We start from the raw sequence: 12,536 nt of genomic DNA on the forward strand, positions 1-12,536 counted from the left end.
GTATATCACACTGTATGTATATACTGTATACTGACCTCCCTGTATATCACACTGTATATATTGTATACTGACCTCCCTGTATATCACACTGTATATACTGTATACTGACCTCCCTGTATATCACACTGTATATACTGTGTATACTGACCTCCCTGTATATCACACTGTATATACTGTATACTGACCTCCCTGTATATCACACTGTATACTGACCTCCCTGTATATCACACTGTATATACTGTATATACTGACCTCACTGTATATCACACTGTATGTATATACTGTATACTGACCTCCCTGTATATCACACTGTATATACTGTATACTGACCTCCCTGTATATCACACTGTATATACTGTATAATGACCTCCCTGTATATCACACTGTATATACTGTATACTGGCCTTCCTGTATATCACACTGTATGTACTGTATACTGACCTCCCTATATATCACACTGTATATACTGACCTCCCTGTATATCACACTGTATATACTGTATACTGACCTCCCTGTATATCACGCTGTATATACTGTATACTGACCTCCCTGTATATCACACTGTATATACTGTATAATGACCTCCCTGTATATCACACTGTATATACTGTATAATGACCTCCCTGTATATCACACTGTATATACTGACCTCCCTGTATATCACACTGTATATACTGTATTCTGACCTCCCTGAATATCACACTGTATATACTGTATACTGACCTCCCTGTATATCACACTGTATATACTGTATGCTGACATCCCTGTGTATCACACTGTATATACTGTATGCTGACCTCCTTGTATATCACACTGTATATACTGTATACTGGCCTCCCTGTATATCACACTGTATGTATATACTGTATTCTGACCTCCCTGAATATCACACTGTATATACTGTATTCTGACCTCCCTGAATATCACACTGTATATACTGTATACTGACCTCCCTGTATATCACACTGTATATATTGTATACTGACCTTCCTGTATATCACAATGTATATACTGTATACTGACCTCCCTGTATATCACACTGTATATATTGTATACTGACCTTCCTGTATATCACAATGTATATACTGTATACTGACCTCCCTGTATATCACACTGTATATATTGTATACTGACCTTCCTGTATATCACACTGTATATACTGTATGCTGACCTCCCTGTATATCACACTGTATATACTGTATACTGACCTCCCTGTATATCACACTGTATATACTGTATGCTGACCTCCCTGTATATCACACTGTATATACTGTATACTGACCTCCCTGTATATCACACTGTATATACTGTAAACTGACCTCCCTGTATATCACACTGTATATACTGTATACTGACCTCCCTGTATATCACACTGTATGTACTGTATACTGACCTCCCTGTATATCACACTGTATGTATAGGCTACTAACATAGGGATTTCTATGGATTACATGTTATGTAGTTGGATGTGTGCGTACAGCTGAGATATAGATGTCAGGTAATTGTGTCCCCTTATCCCAATCATCCAGCCACACGGTTTCTTAGTAAAGGGAAGTGTTGACAATGCAGAAATCTAAGTGATAGGCTTGCAGTCTCCTAAGTAACAGAAATCCTTATTACACATTGCTGGGTTTACACAGAGATGTGGGGGCCTGGTCCCCTCACCTCCCAGGTTGGTACCTGATGTTGCTGTGCTGAATGGGTTAAACCTCGGCGCTTACCGGTGCGCAGCGCCAGAATGGGCTCAGTCCAAGCGCTGGGAGTGTAAATGTATTTATATTCATATTCTTCATGTATTGATTTATGAGGATTACCTCCAACATGGCATATTACTACCATGTTGGAGAAAGCTTGCTTTTGTAAGAAATTAAGAAAGCAACTCCTTTAAAAATTAAGTGTTTTGATCTGTATCTTTTTAGCCTGAATGCACAGCAGGGATCCGTTACCTTTCTATCCTTTCTATCCTGTGTAGCTTTCTATCCTTTGTCTTAGAACCTGTTTGAATAATGGAACAACCAGTGATTTGGAAAATCACAGATTGATGAAAATTGTCACGCACGGGACTCTCAGGTCTTGTTACTTACCCCTCCGCCGTCCCTGCGGTCCACAGGCTCTGCTGGTCTCAGGTCTTATTACTTACCCCTCCGCTGTCTTTCTCGATTGTCCCTGCGGTCCACAGGCTCTACTGGTCTCAGGTCCCCCTGCAGGATGCTGCCTTGTCTGTCTCCACTTCAGAGTTCCCTCCAAAACCAGTGCCTGGGCACCGGACTATCAGCAACCGCCATCTGTTCCAGTTCTTTCTCTTCTACGTGAAACCTAATCAGGCCATCCAACTTCTTGCACATAGCCAACACACCTATTTCAGAGTCGGATAACAGCCCGGGTACAGACAAAACCTAAGGCATGACATAAATTTTGTTAAATTTAAATTGTGTTATCTCCACTTTTAGAGACTATAACATCCTGAGAGTAAACGTTGGATGTAATATCTCAGGCTTTGTGGTGCCAGCTAGGGTCACGGGGCTGGGTCCAACCCTGCTAATGTGTGTTAGAAACTGTATAAAAAGAGCCCTGTTTGACCATGTTATGTATTGTTCCATCTGTAACTTCTGAGATCACTAGTACCTCAAACTAGTGTGTAACTGTCCTTGTAAGGACTACCTGAGGTAATAAAACATCACTGCTTCAAGATCCTGCTTTGACGCCTACTTACCTGCTGTAATTCCTGCGAACTACAGATTAGAACAATCAAATCCGTTATCTGGCTGTTTGGAGGTTGAGACCCAGCATCTAGTATCAGCGCTCTACCCACTACCCTGTTGCTCTAGCCATGGGGGGGAACCATCCACAGTGACCCTGATCTACAGTAAGAGGTCAGATGTACCAGCCCAGGTGCCCAGCAAGGGGGTACGTCAGCAGTGAGAGTTACCCAGAAGGAAGTGGTTCTAGGCACTGATGAAGGCGCCTAGTGATGGCAGCAGAGTCCCTCCTTCTGTTTTTAGAGGGGCTCAATTGGGATAAAGAAAGGGGACGGTGATAAGGCAAGCTCAGCAACACGAGAGGGTGGCAAAAAAGGTCCATCCTGTCACAGATGTATTACCAGTATTGTCACTGTAAGAGTAACTGACACGCTCTGCATTTTCATTTCAACTGTTTCTCCTATAACAGTATTGTGTAGGGGTTATAATATGTTCATCACGTAGGATTGGCGGTATTAATCTATTACACTTTAATAGCTGATTACTTCATATATGAACGTTTGGGATGTTTTTCTGGTTTAATGTATTTTTCCTGGTTGCTGGTGCTCTGGTCAGTTTCACTGGTGGTAACTTACCTCTATGGGTAGGGTACTTTGAGAAGTGGCTTTGGCGTTGCATGTAGTAATCCTATATGAGAACACAGCGTAATTGCATACGAGTGTAGTTTCTTTGTGCAGTATCTGATCTTATTAAATAGCGCCAGTTTGCCATTGTGTAACACTATCGCATCACTATCTGACTGATAATTGTGTATATAGCATATACCTCATTGGAATCAATTAGTTGCAGATCTTACAGTTTGCGTAATTGAGTTAATTGCAGAAAATCGTGCCAGCAAAATTGCTTGTGTAATGCTTGTCAAATGTGCCCTTTCTACACATCACATTTACTGTATACACGTACGCAGCGGCTAATTACAAGTGTCCATAATCAGTGCTGAGAGTACAGCTAGTACTGTCACAAGTTTCTGTGTATATGGTTAGTGTGTTCTTTATGTGAGACTAATTCCTGACCTCGTTCTTAACGAAAAGTGGTGTGACTGGATCACTTATAAATAACTTATTTGTGGCTGGATCATATAGAAATAATTTATTGTAGAAATGTATTTCAATCAGAGGTGCAGGCACCAATGTGTAATTTGAAATGCACTAATCGTGTTACAATGGGATGTGTTTTATATGGAAGTGTCATTATTTGAGTTTGTAACATTGCTAGAGGAAGTTTGTTTGCTGATAGCAGGAACTGCTAAGTAAGTCTTTATGTGAAGTGACAAACACCTGTTTAGTCTGTATACCCAGCAGGGGGGCGCTGCCTGGCTGTCTGGCGTGGCTGCATCTCAGATAATGCAAGAATAAAGTTTTAGCACATAACAGAGAAGTGTAAATATTATTAGCTTTGCATTGCACGTAAATCCATGTTTGGGAAACATGTATCGTATCCTGATGCTAACAATAACTCAGACCTCAGGGGGCTGGCTTACCCTGTGAGGCTGTGTCCATACTGTATATAAAGAGAGACCTTGTACACTGAAATGTATCATCATTCTTGTTCCATCCGACCTGATCACCGGTACCTTCAATCAGTGTGACTGCAAATAGACATCACTTGCTTCAAAGACCTGCTTGAGAACGTCTTCAATGCTGAAAGTCCTGTGACCTACAGATTAGACCCAAAATCGAATCCGTTCTCGGCTGTTTCTGAAGTTTGGGCCCAGAACCATCGCTCTGCCCACTGCCCAGCAGCTCTGACCAGTGTGATAGGTCAGGGGGGATCCATCCACAGATTCCCTGATCCATAGTAAGAGGTCAGGGGTACCAGCCCAGGTGTACCAGTGAGGGGGTACCCTAGCAGTGACAGTTACCCAGAAGTAACCCGGTACTGGATGCCAGTAAGGAGTCCAGTGGTGGCTACATTTGTAAGCCCCTCCTACTGCGGTTAGAGGGTGCACTTGGGATAACGAAAGGGAACGGTGGTAAAGTAAGCCCAGCCGGTTCCCAGCAACAAGAGACAGGGTGGCATAGGCGGTCCATCCTGTCACAACTGGAATTTATGTCGGCTGGCGAATAATTGTGATTGTCTGATTCCTGTAGCGGTGATTTCATTGTATGACTACAATCCTCCACCTTGCATCCATTGTGTGATGGCTGTTGTGTAGATTAGTGCATGTAACATACCATGCCATGATGGATGGGTGTCTTACAGTGTAAGGGCTCCTATAGGCAGACAGAGAGAAAACAAGTGACTTTGTCCTCACTTTAATAGAGCATTAGAAGCGCGTTCCTTAAAGTCTCCCTGCATTTCTTATCGAGCGTTCCTATTCTACAGCAGCCATCGGTAAGACTCACAGACCCACAGACAATGCTGGAATCACCTGTCAGAAAGTGTCCGTTCACTTCTAGTAACTCTGACTGGTCTTAGGAACGCCGGAGGATCGCATGATAATAACGTTCCTGCGGGTACAAGCCTTTGGGGGGAATTCAATTGACTGCAGTATTTATTTTTTGCTGTATTAAAAAAAAAAAATGTACCCGCGCGGGTTTTGACCCACTGGCGCGACTGTTTTTAGCTAACGCCGTGTAACAAATCGTGCAATTCAATTTAAAAAGAAGTTAGGCAGCCCCTGTGCATTAATCGTTGGTGCTTACAAATTTTTAGGGAAGTGAAGGGGACGTTTAACGCGGTAATCTTTAATAAAATGCATTGGCATACATTTGTATTGCATTACACAATCTTTTATTTTATAATGCCTACATAACAGTACTTTTTTTTTACTATATTTTTTTTTTTTACTTTTTTTTTTTTTACTATACAATCATCTATACCATGACAAAACACATTAGTGCAGACATATCAGTACATACATGCATAAATATATTAATTAGTGATTATTGTGTTTATTAATTTTTTTTTTACATGCTTTTTGTAAAAAAAAATATCACCTTTTCCATATTTTGCGTTACTGAAAACTAATTTTTTTTTTTTTTTTTTACATTATTACATGATTTCAATAGTTTTCTTATGTTTTTAATTTTTTGCAAAGCGCTGAGAGGTGCGAGATAAAACTGGAGATTTGACAGTATACTGCGCCACGTTAAAGAATTGAATAGTTTTTAACGCTTCTCCCTTCCTCCCTATTCTTTCAATGGATCATTTACTTGTCTGCGATAGGACTGTAAAAAAAAGGTGCGTTAAAAATTTAATTGAATAACGTGTAAAGTTAACCCGCTCCAAAACGAGTGAAAACTGTGTTAAAATGACTTAACAAAAGAAACCGTGCGGTCAATTGAATTCCCCCTTTGAATGCCATGGTTTGCTTGTTGTGTTACATTTAGTATTTTACCCTGAATTAACCTGTCACTAATATGCAGGGCGATCGGGATCAGAGATTGCGGCGTAAGAGAAAATGATAATGGCGCGGCGCTATCTGTTCAGTAATATGTGGCAATACCCAGTTTTATACCAACAATATAACCTCTGCATTATATAGTTACCAAACCTGTACAAGCCGTGGACCTGAAAGCACCACACGTCACTTTACAGCGATTCACCTAGATGGTGGAAGGGGCAAAATACATCCCATAAAAGCATAGGACTGGTGCAGAAATCATATCCATGTGGAGAGAGGAAAGTGCGGTGCGCCCCTCAGTATCTCCTTACAGTCCGGTGCGCCCCTCAGTATCTCCTTACAGTCCGGTGCGCCCCTCAGTATCTCCTTACCGTCCGGTGCGCCCCTCAGTATCTCCTTACAGTCCGGGGCGCCCCTCAATATCTCCTTACAGTCCGGTGCGCCCCTCAGTATCTCCTTACCGTCCGGTGCGCCCCTCAGTATCTCCTTACAGTCCGGTGCGCCCCTCAGTATCTCATTACAGTCCGGGGCGCCCCTCAGTATCTCCTTACAGTCCGGTGCGCCCCTCAGTATCTCCTTACAGTCCGGTGCGCCCCTCAGTATCTCATTACAGTCCGGGGCGCCCCTCAGTATCTCCTTACAGTCCGGTGCGCCCCTCAGTATCTCGTTACAGTGTGGTGCGCCCCTCAGTATCTCCTTACAGTCAGGGGCGCCCCTCGGTATCTCGTTACAGTCCGGGGCGCCCCTCGGTATCTCGTTACAGTCCGGGGCGCCCCTCGGTATCTCGTTACAGTCCGGGGCGCCCCTCGGTATCTCGTTACAGTCCGGGGCGCCCCTCGGTATCTCGTTACAGTCCGGGGCGCCCCTCGGTATCTCGTTACAGTCCGGGGCGCCCCTCGGTATCTCGTTACAGTCCGGAGCGCCCCTCGGTATCTCGTTACAGTCCGGTGCGCCCCTCGGTATCTCGTTACAGTCTGGTGCGCCCCTCGGTATCTCGTTACAGTGTGGTGCGCCCCTCGGTATCTCCTTACAGTCCGGGGTGCCCCTCGGTATCTCGTTACAGTCCGAGGCGCCCCTCGGTATCTCGTTACAGTCCGGGGCTCCCCTCGGTATCTCGTTACAGTCCGGGGCTCCCCTCGGTATCTCGTTACAGTCCGGGGCGCCCCTCGGTATCTCGTTACAGTCCGGAGCGCCCCTCGGTATCTCATTACAGTCCGGAGCGCCCCTCAGTATCTCATTACAGTCCGGAGCGCCCCTCAGTATCTCATTACAGTCCGGAGCGCCCCTCAGTATCTCATTACAGTCCGGAGCGTCCCTCGGTATCTCATTACAGTCCGGGGCACCCCCTCAGTATCTCATTACAGTCCGGGGCGCCCCTTAGTATCTCATTACAGGAGGCGTGTGATATTACCAGAGTGGATTCTGCTCTGTGCCTTTGTGTTTTGCTGCACACGTTGGCTGGATACACATGAGTACAATTGTGCACTTACGTCATTTGCTTTTCATGTTTTTACTTTTGCTGTTTTCATGTTGAACAAACAAGTGTGGTGTCCCCAGGGGGAGGAATCCTCTCTCTACATCTCCCCTGTGTGTGTGAGGTTTGCAGAGCTGTCCGGTGGGAGGACTGTGGTGAGACGTGTGCCAGGTCTGGGTGATCAGAGGCTGCTGTAGAGCTGCTGGAAGTCGGACCTGTGCAGCTGCATCGCAGTCTCCTATATAACGTTTCCAAATAGCTTTTCATGTTTTGGAGTTTAAATGCGCTAGTGCCTGATATAATGTAATCTGTTATATACCAGCTTCCTTTGTAGTGTGAAGATCACCTGGTGGATAGTTATATTTAATAACGGAAGAGCGTTCACTCATTCTTGTACCTCTTACATATGGGCGTTATATAAAGTGTGTTAGGTTTATAGTCTGAAGTATAATGTAAGTGAGAGGCCCTGTACACACATCTCATCGCACATTATAGATATAGTGTACTGTGATGGGGAAGTCCATCCAGCACGTACTTAGCGAGGACTTGTCAGGACGCAGGTGACCTGCGTTTCTCTGCGCTGAGCGCTGCAGGGGAGCCTTGAGGTTTGTGTCACGTGTACACCTATCGATCTGTAGACATGTTGTACGTCCAGACTGACTGTATCTCAGATATGCTGTTTATTTATCTTGGAGGGTGATAAGTCATCCTGTACCTGGCGTGTGCTAAGAATAACGTCATACGTGTGCAGCAGACTCACTTTCCCTTGTTATAATGAGGGTCCTCTATAGTTTTATTAGTGGTCAATGTATATGAAATCAGTTGGTGAGAAATAAAATGAGGTGTTTAGGTTGTTTGTATGTTATTGTATTACACATACAGAATACATGGCCGCAGTTGTTGTTATTAAGAGATATTGGTATGATACATGTTAGAGCTGATTTGTTACATTTACTGTTAGACAAACATCATTTTTATTATTTTGTGTTTGTAAATGTAAAGAGATAAATGTACAATAGTCTTCGTGTTGCAGGGTTTAGGTGTAACTAGCTCCAGCATTGAGGGCACCGGGCGGCCCCACCTCTTAGTTATTATTGTGTATTTATAAACAATCACATCAGTCCCTGGTCAATTACAGCCTATAGTCTAAATTCCCTGCCTGGCACACATACAGTATGTTTATGGAGGGTGAGAGAGAACACAGCACTAGCCAACCCTAGCCAGCCTCAGCACTAGCCAACCTTAGCCAGCCTCAGCACTAGCCAACCTTAGCCAGCCTCAGCACTAGCCAACCTTAGCCAGCCTCAGCACTAGCCAACCTTAGCCAGCCTCAGCACTAGCCAGTTCCAGCATCAGCCAGTTTCAGCACCAGCCAGTCCCAGCATCAGCACTAGCCAGCCTCAGCACTAGCCAGTCACAGCACCAGCCAGCTTCAACACTAGCCAGCCTCAGCACCAGCCAGCCTCAGCACTAGCCATCCTCAGCACTCGCCATCCTCAGCACTCGCCATCCTCAGCACCAGCCAGCCTCAGCACCAGCCAGCCTCAGCATTAGCCAGCCCCAGCATCAGCACTAGCCAGCCCCAGCATCAGCACTAGCCAGTCCCAGCATCAGCCAGTCCCAGCATCAGCCAGTCCCAGCATCAGCCAGTCCCAGCATCAGCCAGTCCCAGCATCAGCCAGCCTCAGCACTAGCCAGCCTCAGCACTAGCCAGCCCCAGCATCAGCACTAGCCAGCCTCAGCACTAGCCAGTCACAGCACCAGCCAGCTTCAAGACTAGCCAGCCCCAGCATCAGCCAGCCTCAGCACTAGCCAGCCTCAGCACTCGCCATCCTCAGCACCAGCCAGCCTTAGCACCAGCCAGCCTTAGCACTAGCCAGCCTCAGCATTAGCCAGCCCCAGCATCAGCACTAGCCAGCCTCAGCACTAGCCAGTCACAGCACCAGCCAGCTTCAAGACTAGCCAGCCCCAGCATCAGCACTAGCCAGCCTCAGCACTCGCCATCCTCAGCACCAGCCAGCCTTAGCACCAGCCAGCCTTAGCACTAGCCAGCCTCAGCATTAGCCAGCCCCAGCATCAGCACTAGCCAGCCTCAGCACTAGCCAGCCTCAGCACTAGCCAGCCCCAGCATCAGCACTAGCCAGCCTCAACACTAGCCAGCCTCCGCACTAGCCAGCCTCAGCACTAGCCAGCCCCAGCATCAGCACTAGCCAGCCTCAGCACTAGCCAGCCTCAGCACTAGCCAGCCCCAGCATCAGCACTAGCCAGCCTCAACACTAGCCAGCCTCCGCACTAGCCAGCCTCAGCACTAGCCAGCCCCAGCCTCAGCACTAGCCAGCCTCAGCACTAGCCAGCCCCAGCATCAGCACTAGCCAGCCTCAGCACTAGCCAGCCTCAACACTAGCCAGCCTCAGCACTAGCCAGCCTCAGCACTAGCCAGCCCCAGCCTCAGCACTAGCCAGCCTCAGCACTAGCCAGCCTCAGCACTAGCCAGCCTCAACACTAGCCAGCCTTAGCACTAGCCAGCCTCAGCATTAGCCATCCTCAGCACTAGCCAGCCTCAGCATTAGCCATCCTCAGCACTAGCCAGCCCCAGCATCAGCACTAGCCAGCCTCAGCACTAGCCAGCCTCAGCACCAGCCAGCCTCAGCATTAGCCATCCTCAGCATTAGCCAGCATCTGCACTGGGGCTTATTTCCATGACCCAGGTTAGGCAGTGCAGAGTTCGCTCCTCTGTTGCAGTGATAACGGGGGCACAGTAAAACCCACTGTAAAGTATTTGGGTTCCTCTGGGCTGCCCTGGACTTTAGTAGACTTATAGGGAGAGATAACATTGTGAGTGATGTACCTCGCTTGTCTATTTTGCTCCCTGAACGTCAGGGGGGGGGGGGGGTGGCTGGAATTGGCTCAGTAACGCTCACATCTGCTCAGGAGGATGAGTGGGGCCCTCTGCCCTCGCCGTAGACACAGTTCCTCATTGTGGTAATATTATCAGTTTCTTTTTGCTATACGAGACATATTAGGTGTTATAAAATGCAGTTTAAGTTTGTCTTGTACTAACAGGAAGGAAATGTGTGCTTTTGGAAGCCGGAAACCCCTCTCACATCATATGAGGAACGTAGACAGGTCCTGCGCTGTCATTATGCAAACGTTTCTGGTTTGCATTTGAAAATCGCTGTTTCATGACCCGATTAAAGGTGATCTAAATCCCCCCCACAATGAAATTATGTTGTAGAGGAGGAAACAACCTTTTCTTGAATGTCAGAACCACCATCTTTGCTCTGAAAATCTGTTAGAATTTCCATGCACATTACCATATTTCTATGAAAGTCTGTCCCTCAGTACACAAGCATTTTTTTCTCTGTCATTGTACAGACAGGGAATCTATGGAGCTGGTGCACAGGATGCTGTGACATAGGGGAGGAAGCACCACGGGTGTGCTGGGGTGATACTAGTGGTGTAAAAAGTGGGTGTGGCTGAACCTGCCATTTATTGGGCTGAAACTTGGCGACTGCTCCCCAGTGTGTTTACTTTGGAAGCCGCGCTCTGCTATAGCAGTATCTGGTGGAGTGTCCTCTTGTGTGGCTGTTTGTTTGTGTTTGCATGACATTTGTATAGCATGTTGTGTTGTTTCTGAGAATATTGCAGTCATTGCCCCAGAGAAGATGCTGGTTCATGAGCAGACTCTATAGGCAGTAGGAGAGGTGCTCAGCTCTGTCTAGTTATGAGGTAGACAGGCTGTTAGTTATCCTACAGCCTTGGTTATTCTAATACATGTTCTCAGTTGACCTCCATGTCGCACTGTGTTCTCTGCACTCCTGAAGATATCCTTTATAGCAATGCAGAGAAGTGCGACTTCTTTTCCTCCTAGTCTTAGGGCTAGATTTACTAAACTGCGTGTTTGAAACAGTGGAGATGTTGCCTATAGCAACCAATTGGATTCTAGTTATCATTTATTTAGTACATTCTGCAAAATGACAGCGAGAATCTGATTGGTTGCTATAGGCAACATCTCCACTGTTTCAAACCCGCAGTTTAGTAAATATACCCCTTAGTGTTTTTCTGCATGTTTGACAACTACCCTATGAGCCTTAGACCTGTAAATACAAGAAAGTACATTTGAAAACCACAAGTCTACTGTTACAGGCCCTGTGTGTAACACATCGTTCTCCAATGTGACCATTCCTGGATTTTGTGTTTGGGAAGTGCAGAGTGACGCCTTGTGTAATGAGCTATGTGTTATTGTCTGCTCGGGGCTCTGAAACATATCCTATGTAATAGTTTTATAAACAGCACTGAAAGGACTTGTGCTCCATGGTGGCAGGTTACGGCCATCAGTAACTGTCCAGGACAGCACGGTGGCTAAGTGTTTAGCACTTCTGCCTCACAGCGCTGGGGTCATGAGTTCAATTCCCGACCATGGCCTTATCTGTGAGGAGTTTCTTGCCGTGTTTGCATGGGTTTCCTCTGGGTGCTCCGGTTTCCTCCCACACTCCAAAAACATACCAGTAGGTTAATTGGCTGCTATCAAATTGCCCTTAGTCTCTCTCTGTCTGTGTGTGTGTGTGTCTATATTAGGGAATTTAGACTAAGCCCCAATGGGGCAGGGACTGATGTGAGTGAGTTCTCTGTACAGCGCTGCGGAATCAGTGGCGCTATATAAATAACTGATGATGATTATTGTACTGTGTTACTTCATCTGTGCAAGGAATGTTATTGAAAACCAGAAGGAACTTTTGTAGTTATTAGTTATTTCCAAAAATCTACAGTTCCAGGGGTCTAAAATGACGTGAAACAGAAGGTAAAGATGGCTCTGGACAAATGAGCTTACAATCTAAGAGTGATGGATAAGAACAACAATTGCAGCTGGAGGAGAGGGGAGAGGATGTGGTATCAGTATTATCAGCAACCACTAATAAGGCAGCCAGAGATGATTGGCAGCTACCGATGGTGGGTA

At 46.1% G+C, this 12,536-nt stretch overlaps 1 protein-coding gene across 6 annotated transcripts in view; it reads left to right on the top strand.

Moving 5' to 3' along the window:
- Window positions 1–12,536, top strand: part of DTNB (dystrobrevin beta) — a 145,820-nt gene that overhangs the window by 949 nt on the left and 132,335 nt on the right. The window lies entirely within an intron of this gene.

This window comes from Mixophyes fleayi, chromosome 3, assembly GCF_038048845.1.
Source record: "Mixophyes fleayi isolate aMixFle1 chromosome 3, aMixFle1.hap1, whole genome shotgun sequence".
NCBI lineage: Eukaryota > Metazoa > Chordata > Amphibia > Anura > Limnodynastidae > Mixophyes > Mixophyes fleayi.